The sequence below is a fragment of the Suricata suricatta genome, chromosome 7 (assembly GCF_006229205.1).
Source record: "Suricata suricatta isolate VVHF042 chromosome 7, meerkat_22Aug2017_6uvM2_HiC, whole genome shotgun sequence".
NCBI lineage: Eukaryota > Metazoa > Chordata > Mammalia > Carnivora > Herpestidae > Suricata > Suricata suricatta.
Window position 1 is genome coordinate 96,953,672 of NC_043706.1, and position 18,586 is coordinate 96,972,257.

The 18,586-nt window shown below is 35.8% G+C and overlaps 2 pseudogenes; both read right to left on the reverse strand.

Annotated features, from left to right (window-relative positions):
* Positions 1 to 4,279: 4,279 nt before the first annotated feature.
* On the reverse strand, positions 4,280 to 6,193 carry LOC115295310 (annotated as a pseudogene).
* Positions 6,194 to 9,472: 3,279 nt separating this feature from the next.
* On the reverse strand, positions 9,473 to 18,318 carry LOC115295311 (annotated as a pseudogene).
* Positions 18,319 to 18,586: the final 268 nt, after the last annotated feature.

Consider the following 18,586-nt stretch of genomic DNA (forward strand, 5'->3'; position numbering starts at 1 on the left):
CCTTGCCTTCCTGGAATGAATTCCACTAATAATATATAGTCTTTTTTCATAAGTTGTTGGATTCATATTACTAGTATTTTATTGAGGATTCTCACCTATATTCATAAGAGATGTTAGCCTATAGTTTTTTTTCTTGTGATATCTTTTTCTGATTTATTAGGTATTAGATTTTAGGGTAATACTGACCTCAGAGAAGGAATTGAGAAGTAATTCCTACTTTTCTATTAGGAAGAGTTTGTGAAGAATTGGCATTAATTCTTTAAATGTTTTGTAGAATTCACCAGGGAAGGCATCTGGGCCTGGGATTTTTTGTAGGTAGTTTTTGTTTATTTTTTCAATTTCTTTACTTACTATAGGTATACTTAGATACTTTTTGAACAGTTTTGGTTGTTTTTGCTCTTCCTGGATTTTTTTATATTTTATCTAATTTATGTACTTTGTTGGCATACACTTGGTCATAGTATTCCCTTATAAATCTTTTTTGTTTCTATAAGGCTGATAATAATGTCTCCTCTTTCATTTTTATTATTATAATTCCATATCTTAGTGTTATTTCTGTAGTGGTTACTCTAAGCATGCTACATCTTAACTATCACAAACTTGGTGAGGTTAATATTGACTTAATTCCAGTAAAATATCTCCAAATTTGGTGGTACCATTGTCATATATTTTCTGCCTACATATGTTTTGAACCAAACAATACACTATGACCATTTTTTCCTGTTATGGCCCTTGGCTCTCTCATTTTTAGAGTTTCCCTGCAGCTGGAATTACAAACTCAAGTTAGTAGAGCATAAGGTTCTCCCTGCTCATTACCTAATGAATTTACTGCTTTTATTGACAACCCTGCTGTCCCTGAGTTATTACCCTTTGCTCCAAATCATGTCTGCCTCAGCTGGCAGCAAAGATGCAGGATTTTCCATGCAGCTCCACTCTTGTAAAACTACCATGTCAACTAATTGGATGTGGAGTGTGTGTGTGTGTGTGTGTGTGTGTGTGTGTGTGAGAGAGAGAGAGAGAGAGAGAGAGAGAGAGGGAGAGAGAGAGAGAGAGAAGCTAGGTAAAAAAGGCTACAGACAGACTCTCACTCTTCTGACACAAAGCACTGTAATTTTTCATTAACAAATTTCTCAATTTTGTTGTTTGTTATAGGTCTTTTTATAGCCGTAAAATGTTGGTTTTTCACAATTTTGTCCAGTTTGATACTTGTTTTATGGGGAGAGGATTCTCCAATATCTTTATGCTGCCACATCCAGAAAGCCAAACTTTCTGTTTTACAAGGAGAATGCTTCTTGTAAAAAAAGTTAAATGATACATAGAGGAATAAAGCGTAAAAATCAATTCCTCTGTATTTCCACCAAAACTATTATTGACTCCACCTACTATTAACCTCAATGTGAATATCCTTTCATATTCTCTTAATGTATTGCCATACAGGTTTATATTAAGAGGACCACACATTACAGAATGTTTTATAACCTGCTCTTTTTTTCTTTCAGCAAAGTAGTGCGTATTTCACTGTCAGTGTGACTAGATTTACATCAGCCATTTTAATCCCTGCACAGGAGCAATTTTATGACATGGTCGTTCTAAAATTTATTGCCCTGCCCCTTATTGAGGAATTTTGAGATGGCTTCCTCTTTTTTTTTCTCATTCTATAAACAACAGTGTGATAAATGTACATCTTAGCACATTCATTTAAGAGTCTCTGTGGGATACATTTCTAAGGGAAATGTTACAGTTTTCAGGGCATGGTCATTCTGATTTGGGGAATATTTTGTCATATAATCTTCCAATTTACAACCCCTCCGTCAACACGTATGGAGAGCTATTTCTTCACATTTTCATAAGCTTCAAGCATTATTCATTTCTTTTATGTTTCTCAGACTATTAACTGGCATTGAGAATTCTTAGTTGTGCTTGTACTTTCTTGATTGCTAGTGCTTTCAAACATGTTTTCTGGTTTCTATTGAATATTTGTGTCTCTTTTTCTGTGCAAATTTCCCATTTCTATTCTCAGTCCACTTTTTTGGTTGTTTGTTAGGTTATCACTTGCCATGTTATCTTTTATGCTATCTTCATTATAAATCTGTTTCTTAATTTTTCATGACTTATGCTTTATAAAATATAGTTCCTTCCCATGGTCTTTTACCTAAAAATATTTCATTTTTATGGAAGGGCACAGGGTATGAAGTCAGAATACCGAAGTTCCAATCTAGCTTGTCTAACTAGAAGCTATATGACTATAGATAATGAGTAACTCTTGCTTCAGTTTCCTCAGATATAAAGTGTGAGCAATGCTAGCAACTATCTCATAGAACCTATGTGAAGTGTTATAATAATTATAAAACATTTAGAATATCACTTTTAAATCCTTAAGGAATGTTAGCTTACTGTTATGTAAATAAAAATCTATCTATCTATATTTTTTAATGTTTACTTATTTATTTTTGAGAGAGAAAGGTGGGGGGACACACATGAGCATGCCTACAGGAAAGGGGCAAAGAGAAGGAGAGAAGGGGAATCCCAAGCAGGCTCTGCGCTGTCAGCCCAGAAGCGTAAGTGGGGTTTGAACTTACCAACCATGAGCTCATGACCTGAGCTGAAATTAAGAGTCAAACACTTTACAAATTAAGCGACTCAGGCACCACCCCCAGCCCTCAATCTACATAGTTTTTTAATTTCTGGTTTTCTCATCCAGCCTTACCTAAGAATTTGTGATGTAAATGTACTCATTACTCTAAAATTTTAAACATATTTACTGATACTTTATTCCAGTACTTCTTTAGGGTTAATATTTATATAATTACACATTCAACCTATTTGCATTCATTTCGGTGAATGAGATATATACCAAATGTTAACTTTTTTCCAAATGGCTCATTTTGTTTGTAACTTATTTCACTGAAATATCACCAAAGGACTTAATTTGTTGCACAGTACACTTTATCTTAGTAACTTGAAATGACTGCTTTATATTAGATTGAATGCCCACATATAGCTGAGCCTCAGTCTGGACTCTGTTTTGTTCTAATTATGTCTATCTTCTCCTGTATCGAGATCATATTACTAAGATTTAATTATTGAAACAATTTTGATACATTTATGTTGATGTGATCTTGCTTTCTCATTTATAAAATTGTGAAAATAATTGAACCTATCACAAGGAGTTGTTTGAAAATTAATATATTTTATGTACAACAGTTGTTTGACACTTGTATAATTTTAGTACTTTAGTACTATCAGTTGTTATAATTATTATTCTGGAAGAATAGTTTTATGTCTAGACTGATGGGTTATTATACTAAGACTTCCCAGTGAATCATAGCTCCCTGTGTCCATGCTTCTTTGCAATGTGAGTTTCTCAGTCTTCATCAAAAAGTGGAATCTATCTTCTACCTCTCAGATCTGGGTGGGCCTTTGCCTTGATTTAACCAGTAGAATGGTAGAAGTGATTTTGTGTGATTTGTACACCCGGGCCTTGCTTTCATCCACAGGAAATATTGAGTATTCTGCTGAATAGGAAAATTGAGGTGCTTTAGGTGGCTGTCCTGGATAGCTGCTAGACACATGAGTAAAGCAATTTTGGACCATCCATTTCCAGAAGAGATCTCAATGTGAGCCACTACATGAGTGACTTCAGGAGAGATCGGTGGAAAAACTATCCAATGGAGTGCACCCAAATTGTAAAATTATGAACAAGAAAATGTTGTCTTAAGCTTCAGTTTTCTTAATTTTTAAATTTTTTAATGTTTATTTATTTTTGAGAGAGAGAGAAAGACAGAGCATGAGCAGCAGAGAGGAGAGAGAGAGAGAGAGAGAGAGAGAGAGAGAGAGAGAGAGAGAGAGAGCGCCACAATCCCAAGCAGGCTCCAATCTCCTAGTAGTCAGCACAAAGCTGGACACAGGGCTTGATGCTCAACTGACTGAGCCTTCCAGGTGGTCCAAGCCTCAGTTTTAATTCCTTTGAAATGCCACAGTTGATAACTGATATACAGACTTTAATTTCTGATTATATTTTAAAGTTAAATATTATTATTACTATTATTATTTTACACCATTTAAAATTGGATTTGAAGATATTTATTGCATTCTGTGTTTGGTAAAAAAAACTGAAACAAATATGTATTTAGCACAATTTTGTGAAATACACTCAGCATAACGGGGTAAGAAGCAGTCTCTGGCTCTTGCCCTCCTCCGAGAAGTGAGTTGTGAGCCGGCCCCACTGTGATGAAGTATTTCCTGCAACAGCTGGGCACCAAGTGTAACATTCGTTTCATTAATTCTCTCCTTTCAGTACTGACAGCAGCTCCCCATTGTCTTTCGATTCCTGTTATATCCAGACCTCCAACAATCTTTCCTTTCACATACAGCTGAGGGTATGTGGGACAATTCAAGTAAGCTTTTAACCTCTCTTGAACTTCTTCATCCTCCAAGATATCAAACGTCTCATATTCAACACTAGTATTATTTTGTATTTCTAGAATTTTTTTGTTGAATTCACATCTTGCTACCTGTTTGTTTCCTTCATAAAGAGCATCACAAAAGCTTTATTCGTCAGTACTTTGAGCCTTTCCTCTAATTTGGGAGCTTTGGGCAAATGGAATGTAGTTAATCAGGTGCTTCCGGCTCCTTAATTATATCAAGTCTCCTGTGAGCTCTCCAGAAACATAGAGCAGAGGTGGGACAATTGGAATAGGTTTTGAGACCCTGATGAATTTCTTCATCTGAGAAGATATCAAAAATGTGAACCTGAATATTATGTTTGTTAAGAATCTCCACCATCTGCTTACTGAAACTGCAGTGGGGCTCTGGAGGTTCCTTTCATAAACAACATGCAAGGGATGGCAGCAGTTCGTTTCTTCAGGTGAAGGTCGAGCTCTTCTTTAGGATGCTCATTACCACTAGGTGGGAAGGAGCTGGTAGATCCATGTTACTGAAAGTTTTTTGGTCAACTTGGGCATTGGTATGATCTAATAGATCTTTTTTTTTTTTTTGAGCATCCTTGAAAAATAGGTGGGGAGAGAACTGGTTTCATATTTTTCAGATAGTCAAGGGTGGTGTCTAAATGTCTCTCTCGATCTGATGAGGGCTTCAAATGTGGGGTAACAATTGTATGGAAGCTGGTGGCGAAAGGATTCACAAAAAGGATTCACCCAAGGCAGAACAAAGGAGAGAGAACTTTATTGAATACACCCCAAGGGAGCAAGGTGGGGGTGGTGGTGGTGGTCAGGGCATCAGAGGAGAGACTGTGTGCAAGGAGGCAGTGGGTGGAGGCTTTGTTTAAACAGGGAAGGTGAGGGGGACAATAGGGTGATCAGTCAGTTGAGCCTCCGGGTCTTGATTTTGGCTCAGGTCATGATCCCAGAGTCTGGGGATTGAGCCCTGCCTGGGGTTTTGCTTTGAGCTGGTAGCCTGCTTGAGATTCTTTCTTTCCCTCTGCCCTCTCCGTATTTGTTCTCTTTCTCTCTCTAATTAAAAAATACAATACAATACAAAACAATACAATACAATACAATACAATACAATACAATACAATACAATACAATACAAGGGAGAGGTGAGGATGTATGACAACATAAGGCAATTTCCCTTTTATGGTGACTGTGCCTGGTTGTAAGCAGCCCATTGGTTCACCAGGATCTATGGATATATGGAGGTGGGTCCCCTGATGGGCCTGTGTGTATTCAGCCAGGTGGTCACTGGGTGCCCTTTCTACATGCCATTGTTCAAGTGTGTTTGCCTAAAAATGGCCTCCAACTTCACAAATGAAACTTGAGGGCGTTCTTTAGTTAACTCTAATATCTCATTGTTCCTCTGAGCACACTGTGGAGCTCATGGTGCCCAAAAATGAACTGCAAGGAAGACTTGGCTCTGAGGTGAGGCAGCTCCTCAAACTGCTGCTCAAGCTGACCTCCATCATGGCTGCTGCCACCTCAACCACACGTGTGGTCGTGCTGGGGCCAGACAGAAACACTGGAGCTAAAGTTAAATCACTACTTCCATCTCTCAATAACTGACATTTTGCATTCTCTAAGGATATTTTACTTTCTGTTCTGTAATTTGGGTTTTAATCTATACTTAAGTCATCCTTCTGGCAATGCAAATATCTATGGAGATATTTGAAAAAGATGAAAACCCACAATAACACCTAAAATAAAAATAGAAAAATGATGAGATTACCTGTAAGCATTTCTTATCCTACTAAACTAATAGAGGACAGCACTGTATTTAGAACAAATAATGACTCACTTGTGCTTCATCCTAGACATTTTGATTATCCCACTCTGAGCCCTACTGCCAGCCCTGATCCACATTCGGCTCCACCATCTAGAAACCTAGTATCAGTACCAAATAAATCATGTTATTCTACACAAAAGTTTGTCAGTTTTTATTCATAATATAAATTTTGGTTGATTACAAAAGACAAATGCAAACCTCAGCAGCTTTGGGACGTAAACCAGAAAAAAATATGATAATGAGCTCCTCTAAATCAGTAGCTATTATTTTCATGTAGTTAAATCTATTTAACTATGTTTCTCTATTTTGCATAAGAGATATTCTGAAGTCCAAGATTTTAAGTCTATTCACATGCAGGTTTTTTCTGATACTATGCACCTTACTTAGTGTGTGACATGTTTTATGTCAGAATTTAGGAAAAATAATAGCTAACAATGTCTAGGAAATCAAGAAGAAAATTAAGACAAGCATAAAAATGAGCAGATTGGAATTTTCCTTAAAGTAGTTCCTAAAATAAAGACAGTCAGAACAACTGATCTCTGGCATGTCTAAAGAGACAAGTAGAAAACAAGCAAAATTCTCCAAAGAAGACATATGGACACATGAAAAGAAGCTCAGCGTCACTAATCATCAGGGAAATGCAAATCAAAACCACAGTGAGATATCACTTCAAACCTGTCAGAAAGGCTAAAATCAAATACACAAGAAATAACAAGTGTTGGTGAGGATATGAAGAAAAACGAACCCTTATGCACTGTTGGTAGGAATGCAAACTAGTGCAGCCAATGTGCAAGACAGTAAGCAGAGTCCTCAAAAATCTAAAAATAAAATTACCATATGATCCAGTAATTCCACTATGGGGTATTAACCCAACAAATATGAAGCATTAATTGAAAAAGATGTATGCAGGGGTGGCTCAATTGGTTAAACATCTGACTCTTGATTTTGGCCCAGGTCATGGTCTCATGGTTTGTGAGTTTGAGCCCCACTTTGGGCTCTGCACTGACAGTGTGAAGCCTGCTTGGAATTTTCTCTCTCTCTTTCTCTCTCTCTCCGCCCCTCCTTTGCTCTCTCTTTCTCTCTCTCTCAAAATAAATAAACTTTAAAAAAGATATATGCAGTCCTATGTTTATTATAGCATTATTTATAATAGCCAAATGGTAGTAGAAACTCATGTGTGTCAGTATATAAGTGGATAAAGAAGTGATATATATATGCATACAATGGAATACTAGTCATAAAAGAATGAAATCTTGCTATTTACAATGACATGGGTGGAGCTAGAGAGTATTATGCTAAGTGAAATAAGTCAGAGGACAAATACTGTATGATTTCAGTCATATGTGGAATTTAAGAAACAAAACAAATGAACAAAAAAAAGAAACAAACTCTTACCTATAGAGATCAAACTGATGGTTATTAGAGGGGAGCAGGGTTAGGGACTGAGTGGAAAAGTGATGGGGATTAAGAGCCCACTTGTCATAATGAGCACTGTGTAATGTGTAGAATTGTTGAATCACTATATTGTACACCTGAAACTAATGTAAGACTGTGTGTTAACTATACTGGAATTAATATTTAAAAACAAGTTTAATTGCAATGAAAAAAAAGCAAAATTAGTACTGATAAAATTTGTCAATAACTGCAAAAAAGATGATCCAATAATTCAACCACAGGGCATAGCATTTTAAGCTTTTGTTGTTGAATAAAAAGGAAAGTAAATTAGCTGGAATTAAATCTTCCAAGTCAAAAATTTCATATTTCTCTAATATTCAATAGCAAAATTGTATATATTTTTAATATTTAGTCATATCTTTATTTATTTAGCCATATTCTTCTAAATTGAGATGAAATGATGATTTTTCCCTCCATCTCACTATGAAAAATCTTTGGGGGACCACAATATAATTTGATAATTTAGTTCGTTTTTCTGCCGTATGCGCCTTTCCTAGCAGTGAATAAATGGCACACCATTCTCCTTCCTCCGTTGTTTGTTTAACCTACTAAGAGAGATTATCAGTAAGATAGAGGCTGAGGCAATAGCTCCAGTCCATCAAACTTTTGGGTCTTTTTTCTGCACCCCACCTACACCCCTCATGATTCATGCATTTTAACATGGATGTGTGCATCATATATATGGTATAGCACTTGGTTCTCAGGCCTGTGTGTGTGTGTGTGTGTGTGTGTGTGTGTGTGTGCATTTCTGTCTTTGAATAAAAGCATTTATAGTACTTGCATATATATCTAGGCCAGCACAGGGAACTCAGGAGAATTTTTATGATACCTTAAATTTGTATATCATTTTATTTTGCAAAGTGTATTAACCTCGATTATCTCATTTTACATTTCCTACCTTATGTGTGCTTCAGATAGAAAAACAGGAAGTAGTCGCTCTGCCTATGGAGAAACGACTGTGATCAGAGGAAGCTAAGTAACATGTCCAAGGTTACAGAGTAGAGGGGCACAGGTGGGAACCCTGAGTCCTTGATAAGTGCCCTTTATCCAATGCCATGCTGGCCCCAGAGATAGAAAGTATAGTCTCGTGATGCTGAATGGGTGCAACTGAAGAGCAATGCTCTTCTATTTATTTATTTATCTATTTATCTATTTATTTATTTATTTATTCATTTATTTATTTTTTAGGGACATTTCTTCAAATAACATGTTCAATGTCACCTGGGTAGCATTGTAAAGGAATATGTAAGGATTAAATTTGGTTAGTATTTAGCATGTATTTTACTTTTTTGAGTACTGATAAAAATCGGGTTCTAGAGTGCCGCTGACTTATGCAATTTTGAGAAACAGTTCTGGAATAGCATGCTGCACCCTTTTCTACAACACACACACACACACACACACACACACACACTGTATACAGTGTAGCAGTAACTAACAGTGTATCAGTAATTAATAATCATAGTCAACCATATTATAAAGCAAAAATATCAGAATTTGTGTTGCCCATCCTTCAGATGCAATATTTTTCATGGAAAAGCATTTGGATTTTATTCGATAATTTAATTTTTTTAATGTTGGTAAACACACTCTGTACTTGGAGCTGGATAACAGACATGCTTTTAACATAACAATTCCACCTTAGAATATGACTTAAAAAAATCAATATTAGGCCTTTTTGCTGCAGGTAGTTTCCATGGTAGTCTCCTGAGAAACTAGTTTTAAAAACAAGTTGCTACTACTTCCTATGAAGTTCATAAAATGGCTTTCCTTTTTCTTAGTCATCCAGAATGAAGTCAAAAGGCTCAAAGTGTCTCCAGAAGCTGTGAATCAGGGTCACCTCTTCCCTGCTTATCAGCCACTGCCTTCAGTTAGACCAGTCATAGATATTAAGAATGGCTTCAGTGGCCAATGCCTTACTTCTAAACTGCAAGGGATTTTTTTTTTAAATTCTGTGGAAAAGTTTCTCTCCTCTGTCAAGTGCAACAAAAGTATATGTTGTTTGTGGTTGTGCAATGGGCTTGATGCAGAGTTCTCTGGATTTCCAACAGCTCATTCTGTTTTGTTCCTGTGCCTGGGTAATGAAGGTATCTTTAATGCCATTAGTAGAGCGGTGGCTGAGTGGCACAAAAATAACCTGTAACTGGAGGTGATAGCTCTTATAATTTCTCTAAAATAGAGCACACCATTTCCTTTGACTCTTAAGGAATTGCCTCAGTGTAGTCTTATACTCCTCCACCTCTTCCACCATCTTGCTGAAAGCTTCAACACTGACTGATAGTGTCAGATGGGCAGGATGAGGACATGGTCATCAGATACGCTTCCTTTGAGCAGGGAAAGGTAGCACTGTGTGTCAATGTTGACCATTAAATGCTTTTCCACTTTAAGATTGGCAAGGCAAACCCAGAAAGGTCCTGGGAGCTAAGCAAGTTTGGAGGCTGCTTTGGGTGAAAAGAAGATTCTGCTTGTAGATGAATGCTTTCCATCTCTGCTTCAGTCTATCTATCCCTTCAGCCCTCTTATAGAATAACAGAGTAGTTACAGATGATTAAAGAGATAAAAATGGATATATGTATAGCCTTTAAAATCTCATATGAGCAGGAATGGTTTCATCTTCTGTGTGTGGGTTGAATGTAAAACACCTACTTAATTTTAACCATCATTATTGTGATCCAGATTTGTGGAAGTGGGAGAGAGCCATCTGCTCAGAAAGGTGATTATGAATAACACTGAAGCTTCATGCAATCAGCACAGACTGGGGCAGAAGGACATGGCGACCAAGACAGAGCTTGGAGATCAGGAAACAGGGCTTTGAATAGGAATTCTCCCATGTACCACCACTGTGACCTCAGACAATTCATCTTTGTCCTTTCATCTGCAAAATGACAACAATAATATCTACTTCATAGAGTTCTTTTGAAGATTAAATAAGGAAATACATGTATAGCCCTGTGCATATCATATGCAGTCAATAAAAGGTTGTCTTTAGAAGAAATTTAACAAGAACTTCATAAAATAAGGTTTCCTATGGATGTGAGAACTTGTATATATTTAAAAAACATTCCCGACACTTTCGTTCTATCTTAATATAAGCACTAATAATGTAAATATTTCTGTCTGTTATAACATTACTTATAGTCATTATAGAACTGCTGAACCCTACATTTCTTACTTTTTTCCTAGTCCTTACTTCTAGATAGTCTGTCAAATTCCCCCAAGTAATGACTATTTCACTTCAAGAAAATATTACCTTGTTACTCTTCTGTTCAGTGTCTCAGGGTCCTGATTCCCACAAGCTTGATTTTCCATAGCTCCTTTGACATTTGTTTTCCGGATAGATATGGCTAATGGGAGACCAAATAAAAAAATGAAGGACTAAGGGAGAGAAGCTGGGTTACTTCATTAACTTTTTTTTTTTTTTGGCTTTTGACCATATATCTAGCATAGACTGAGTCTCCATAATTCCATCCCTTTCTATCAGAACTCTCTGTGGCTACAATTTCTTTTGAGCCAGTTCTTGCCATGATCCCAGTTCTTACGTTGGCCTTACTGTCATGAGTGGCTGTTTCTCTGTGGTTCCAGCTTCTGTCTGGATGCTCTGTATTCCCGGACCTTTGCAGCATTAACTCTGACTGTCCCCCCAACTCTAGAATAACTTTTGGGGCACCTGGGTGGCTCAGTCCATTAAGTGTCAGGCTCTTGATTTTGGCTCAGGTCATGATCTCACAGTTTGAGTGCAAGCCTTATGGCTGGCTGACAGTGCAGAGCCTGCCTGGGATTCTTTTCTCTTTCCCTCTCTCTTCCCTCTCATCATCTCAAAACAAATAAGTAAACATTTGTATAGATAGATAGATAGTAGATAGATAGACAGATAGATAGAATCCATTTTGTATGACACTAGTCTTTTAGTTAGTGGCTGTTGATGTGAAATTCTGGGTGTTTTCACCTTTCCCTGATTGTCGTGTAGACCTTCCTCTTCCTTTGTAACTAGTGGTCTCTATTAATGCCCTCTGTTAAACTGTTTGGTTTGGGTTCTTCCCCTGATTAACCCTGACGGATTCAATAATGGTAATTCCACAATTGTTTTCTCATCAACTGACCTACTGTAGACATTGGTCATTTTTATTTTATTTTATTTTATTTTATTTTATTTTATTATTTATTTATTTATTTATTTATTTATTTATTTATTTATTGAGAGAGTGAGAGTGTGTGCACGCATGGGCCTGTGTACTTCTGCACATGTGGGAGCACCTACACGAGTGGAAGAGGGACAGAGTGGGAGGGAGGGAGAGAATCTGAAGCAGGCTAAACTCTCAGCCAAAGCCCCACCTGTGGGCTCAGTCTCAGGACTGTGAAATCATGACCTGAGCTGAAATCAAGAGTCTGACACTTAACTAACTGACTGAGCCACCCAGGCACCCCCAGAGGTCATTTTAAAAATGTAAGTATCGAACTCTGAGTCATTTTTTTAAATTCAAGAGCATTTTAAAAAATGCTGCTCCAGATTTTGATAACTAATTTTACTAGCAAATGGCTAAATAGAAATTCTGTGTCCAATTGGTGAAAAAGTATAATGAAGTCCAACACATGAGCACATTGTTGAAGAAAAGTTTATTTTCATAGTTTCTTCCTGTTAATATTATAGTTCATGATATTTTGAAATTTGAAGTAAGAATAATTTAATTATTTTTGACATTATCCTAAATAAAAGAACTTGGAATTCTAAACTAAGCCTCCAAATTTTTGTATTAAGATTTTTTCCTGTAACTTTCATGCATATGGTTCCCACAAATTTAAGAAACAAAAGAAAAAATACTAATCAAATACTAGAAAAATTAGACCTAACCTCAGAATATAAATTTTCTGCTTAATAACAGAGCATATCATAAGATAAGCCTGATATTTCCAACTTGCTATTTAACTCAATGCAAAAGAATCAAATCTATGACTTCCTTCAACTTTGTAGATCATTTGCAACTTAAGGGAAAAATTTCTGTCCAAAATGAAAAGGGTGGATTGAATTCTGAAGTTCAAGAAAATCATATTAACCTAACATCTCAAGTAAAACAAAGCCAGATTCTCTTAAGCAACCAGGAGGTTATATATATATAAGCTTTCATTTTTGTGCAGATGGGTTGCATTCAAAAGGAAAGAGAACGTGGATAGTCAGGGTGTCCTGAGACATAGAGTTTTGTTTAATTGCTTAAATTGGTTCTTTTCTGTTGCCCATGATCATTGGGAAAATATTAAATCAGGGTTATGTAACTTACCTAAAGTTGTGGAATATCTGCTCTGATGGATTTATGTGGCCACAGTGTTACTGTAAATAAATAAATTTATTAAATTGACTATTTTAGACAAATATGCACTGAGGTAGGCTATGAATTATCTGAGTTGGTGCAGCTGGTGCTTAGCAAATGTTATTGACCTTGAAAAATACTGCAATTCTCCAACAATAATAAAGCTCTAATTAAAAAATGGTTATTCAGGAAAGAAGTCAACATTAATGAGAACATTTCTTAAAACTGTCTCTCAAAGTAATATGCTCATAAAAATAAGTCAGTTAGGAAAAAATGTAGGGTTTCAATGGTACATAAAGAGTATGTAAAAAAGGAAACTAGGTCTAAGACTTAGACAGCTGTGGATTCCATCATTATAAAAATGTAATATAGTAATGGAAAAATACATTTACAGGTTGATGCAATTGTAAAAGGAACTACGAAACATCATATGAGAAAGGGTAAATTATACAATACCTATTTATTTACCTTTTAAGTTGATAGACTATTTTCTAGTAGTTTTAGAAAATTCAGCAGAAAATATGAGAAATCCCATATGCCTATTCTTTCCCCTGAGCATAGTTTTACTTATTATTAAACCTTGCACTAATGTGAATGTTTGTTATAATTGATGAGCCCACGTTGATACATTATTATCTGAAATTCATAGTTTACATTAGAATTCACTCTTTGTGCTGTGTGTTCTATGAATTTTGACAAATGCATAATGATATGTCTCTACATCACAGTATTATACAAAATAGTTCCACTGTCCTAAAAATCCCCTGTGCTTTTCCTACACACTCCTCCCTCTGCCTCTCCCAAACTCTGGCAACCACTAGTATTTTACTGTCTCCATAGTTTCACCTTTTCCAGAATGTTCTATAATAGAAATTGTACAGTATGCAGCCTTTTCATTTTGAATTCTTTCACTTACCAATGTGCTTATCAGGTTTCCTCATGTCTTCTCATGGCTTGATAGCTCATTTATTTTTATTGCTGAAAAATATCTCATTGTATGGATACACTGCAGTTTGTTATCCATTCATCTATAGAAAGACATATGCTTCCAAGCTTTAGCAATCATGAGTAAAGCTGTTATAAACATCCATGTGCAGTTTCTGCATGGAATAAGTTATAACTCATTTGGGTATTTCTGGGATTTTTAATATTTGTAACAGTTTTGTAAAAACTTTATGCTATAAATAAAAAAAATTCAACTAGGTTGACAAATTTCCAGAAAAAATTATATAAGCAAATGTATTAAAGAAGAATTGGAAGGTCTGAATTGCCCTATAGTTATTAGAAAATTGAATCAGTAGTCAAAAATATTTCCATTAAGAAAATCCCAAGCACAGTCTCTATCAACAAATGAAACCAGTAGTTAAGTAACAAATTATTTCAATCTTAATCAAACCTCTTCAGGGCACGAAAAACTTATTTATGAGACTAGCATAATTTTAATACCAAAATGTAACAAAGAGAGTAAAGAAAAAACACATGAGCAAAATGTATTTATGAAACAAAAATGCAAAAATCATAATATGATTAGCAAAAAGCATTTAGAACATACCTAAATTAAAAGAGGTATAATCCTTCATGACAAAACTGACTTTACTTCAGGAAGATAGAGTTGTATTAATGTGAAAAAGTTAATTACTATAATTTGCCATATTATAAAATTAAAAACCGTAAAATATCTCAACAATTACAGAAAGAGTATTTAATTAATGTTGATGTTATTGAAAAATTAGAAACAGAAGGGAACTTCCTTACTTTGACTCAAAATCAAAGGTAAACTTTATACACAGTGGGAACACATTGAAGGCTCTACCTCTGAGTTCAGAAAAAAGACCAGGATTCCAAGCAATACCTCTTTCATTTAATATTTTACCTGTGTTTCTAACTAGTGCAGAATGACAAGAAAAAGAAATAAGTGTGTAAGGATTGGAATACAAGAGTAAGGGGACGTTGCTAAATAAAACTCTTCATAGTAAAATAAATTATGCTCCTAAGTTACAGTAATAAATGTAAGAATACAAACAGAAAGTTTAAGGATAACATTTACAATAATACCAAGCACACAAACTACATAAAAACATAACTGGCAGAATATGTTCAAGAATTCTGTGAAGAAAAATTTTTAAATTTACTAAAAGAATTTAAATGATATGTAAATAAATGAAAAGATAAATGATATTAATTGATTTTCCCCCCAAATGATTCCAGTCAGAGTCACGGCATGTTCTTTCCATAGAAATCCACAAGTTGATTCTAAAATTTATGTGTAAATTCAAGAGGGTGCATATAACTAGACAGTGTTGAAATAGAATTAGTGCAGAGATTTGCTTCATTAGATATTGAGACTCATTACAGGGCTATGATAACTAAGGTAATGTGGTGCAGGTACCGAGGTAGACTAATGAAATAAAATGGAGAGCCCAGAAGCAGATGCGTAGGTAGACAGAAATATATGCGACAGAGATGGCATGGAACGTTAGTGGACAATGAACGATCTCTTTCCAAAATACTGTTCAGACCAAATGTATCCATATGAACAACAAATGAAAATACTATTCTGCAACAGACATGAAATCAAGTCTGGGTTGATTAAAGATCTAAGTGGGAAAGACAAAATTATCAACACAGGAAAATATCTTCATGATGTCAGGGTAGCAAATGACCTATATCTGTTGGCCTCAGTTGGGGTATAAAATATGAAAAATCATAATAATAGTCCACCAGTAATATTCATAAAACTGCGTGTGTCATTCTTTTATGCTTTAATGTGTAACTTTTATGTTTTAATATGTGTATTTTAAAGCATTCTTTCATTAAGGAAGTATAAAGCACTTCAAATGTAAAACAGGATAACAGCAATATTTCATCAGCATTACACAGCAAGAAATGCAAAATTTGCATAAAAGCCTCTTTATATGCATTGTAGTTAACTTTTAGTGTAGGAATGCCTAATAGACTTTAAACATTCTTTGTCATTTACTTAATAAAACTGTATTTTGTTATTCAAATGATATTACAAGTTGACAATTTATTTCTAAAATGTAAAAATAAAATTATCTGAGAAGGGAAATAAAAATGCCAAATAAGATGTGTCTGTGCACCTTGAGAATTAATTTTCTATTTTGCTTTATCAAATATGATTTGATTTGAAGATTAGTTTTACTTCCAAAATCTGCTAAATCCCAATTTTTTCTTTGAATGTAAGCTTTTTCTTCATAAAGTGTTGGATTCTATAGCTAAAACTTTAGAGAGAATTATTTGTACAATATGTTCAGTTTAAAACATTTTAAACAGTTGTATTCCTAAGAAATTGTGTGTTATCAAAAACAGTCATTTAACAGGGAAAGTAGGGTTAAGGACGAATGAGTTTCAATCTTACAATAACAAAGTAATGTTTACTCTAGGAATTTCAATAATAAGTGTTTTTCAAGCTCTTATGGACTGAATGTTTCCGTTTCCCCAAAATTCATGTAATGAAGCCCTAACCCCCAATGTGACTGTATCTGGAGACATGGCCCATGAAGAGGTGATCAAAGTTAAGACTTATTAACTTATTAAGACTTTTCACAGAGCTATGATAATTAATGTAATGCGGTGCAGGTACAGAGGTAGACTAATGACATAAAATGGAGAGCCCAGAAGCGGATGCATAGATATACGGACATATATGTGACAGAGATGACCTTACATGAGATCATAAAAGTGGGGCCATCATCCTATGGAGCTCGTGCCCTTATAAGAGAAGGAGACACCATCATGTGAGGACTCAATGAAAAGGGGATCCTTTGCAAGCTAGGAAATCTTCTCACTAGGATCCAATCAGCTGGCACCTTGACTCTAGATTTCCCAGCCTCCAGAGCTGTGAGAAAAAGAAGCTTCTGTTGTCAAAGCCACTGAGTCTGTTGAATTTTGTTATGACCACCCAGGCTGACTAAGAGAGGACCTAAAAATGCACAGCTATAAAACCTAACCCTCTCGGCCTGAATGTAGCTTTATGACACTTGGCATTTATTCCATTATAATAAGTCTGTCCTTTCAGCCACCATTTGTAATATGATTAGCAGAGCTTCTAACAAATGATACTTATTTCATCCTCATTTTTTCAGCCACTTTTATAATTTAACCAATCATCCAAAAGTTAGTGAATGAAAACCTCCATTTATTCTGTTCATAATCTTGTGGGTCTTCATAAAAGTCTCAGCTGGGGAGTTCTTCTATTCTTCTAGTTTGTCTGGTCGTAGCTGGGATTCCACATGTGTTGGCAGTCACCTAAATGTCTGGTTGGCAGATGTCTTTCTGGAGGGTGGCTGGTCACCAGCTGGGACAACAAAAGTGATTGAGTTGCATGTCTCCTACCCTCTGGCAGGTTAGCCTAGACTTATTTATATGGCAACACCAGGGTTCCAAGGAGCCAGACCAGGCCCAGGCTTAGGACTTGAACTCTGTTTCTTCCGCCTCAGACTGTTGTCCAAACCAACTCAGAAGTCTAGACCAGATTGAAGGGGCAGAGCAGAACAAGAGCTGAGCATTGTGGCCATTTTTGCAATCTACCACAATTAAACAATGCATATGGAAATTCAAATTGCATAGTTGAGGCACTCTATCCTAACTGCCATGGCAGAGATGACCAACAGTAATCTAAGGCAATGGAAATCATCTCTTTAATTAGTGGATGGCATGAGAGTCTATTCAAGCTATAAAAAATCTTCCAGAAATGTAAATTCTTACCTCCTGGGGGATGGTAGTTCTTTCCATTCCTTTGTGAATTAACCTTATCCATACCTGAAGCTCAGAGGAAGTAAACCTGTTTTTAAAAATTTATACACTATTATATCCCTTGTTATATGGAGTGATCTCTTAAATAGGTTGACCTAGGTTAGTGTGAATTTTCAGAAACCTTCCATAATCAGCATTATAGAAGCATACTAATAAAGCAATATAATTTTTTCTCCCAGCTGCTCCGCAAATCTCTGTGTGCTAGTTTTTTCCCTGCCCTTGGATGAAATCTCAAAGAAGCTCTTAGATAATAAAAGCCCTTTAGACTCTTTGACCCCTAAAACTGTTTTAGACCAATAATTAGTATGTTCAGTCCCAAGTAGTAATAGAAACCCCAAATATTATTCTAAGTTAACTTTTCCATCCTTATATTAACTGGGACAGATCAGGTTATACTGTGGTAACAAACCCCAAATAGTTTTGGGTTTTGTTTGTTTGTTTTCATTTATTTGTTTATTTACCTTAAGTCTTCTCCAGACCAAAGCAGTAACTCCTCCTTGAAGTAAGTCAGCAACCAAAGCCATCTGTCTTGGGATGTTGCCATGGTGACATGGCACCTCCCTACTGCCCTGAGTCACACAGAGTCTTCTCACTGCTACCATTTGAAAGTGACACATGGCATTTCCAGTCCCATTTTTTTCAGTTGCACATAGTCACATGACCCATGTAATTGAAAGGGGCTGGAAGATGGACCTTTCGTAATCAGAAAAAGGAAATAGAATGGTATTGATGAGTTCTACTGCTGGGGGTCCTACCTCTCTCTCTGCTGCCCCCTGCCTGGAATAGGAGATGTGGAAGACTTCTTTTCTATT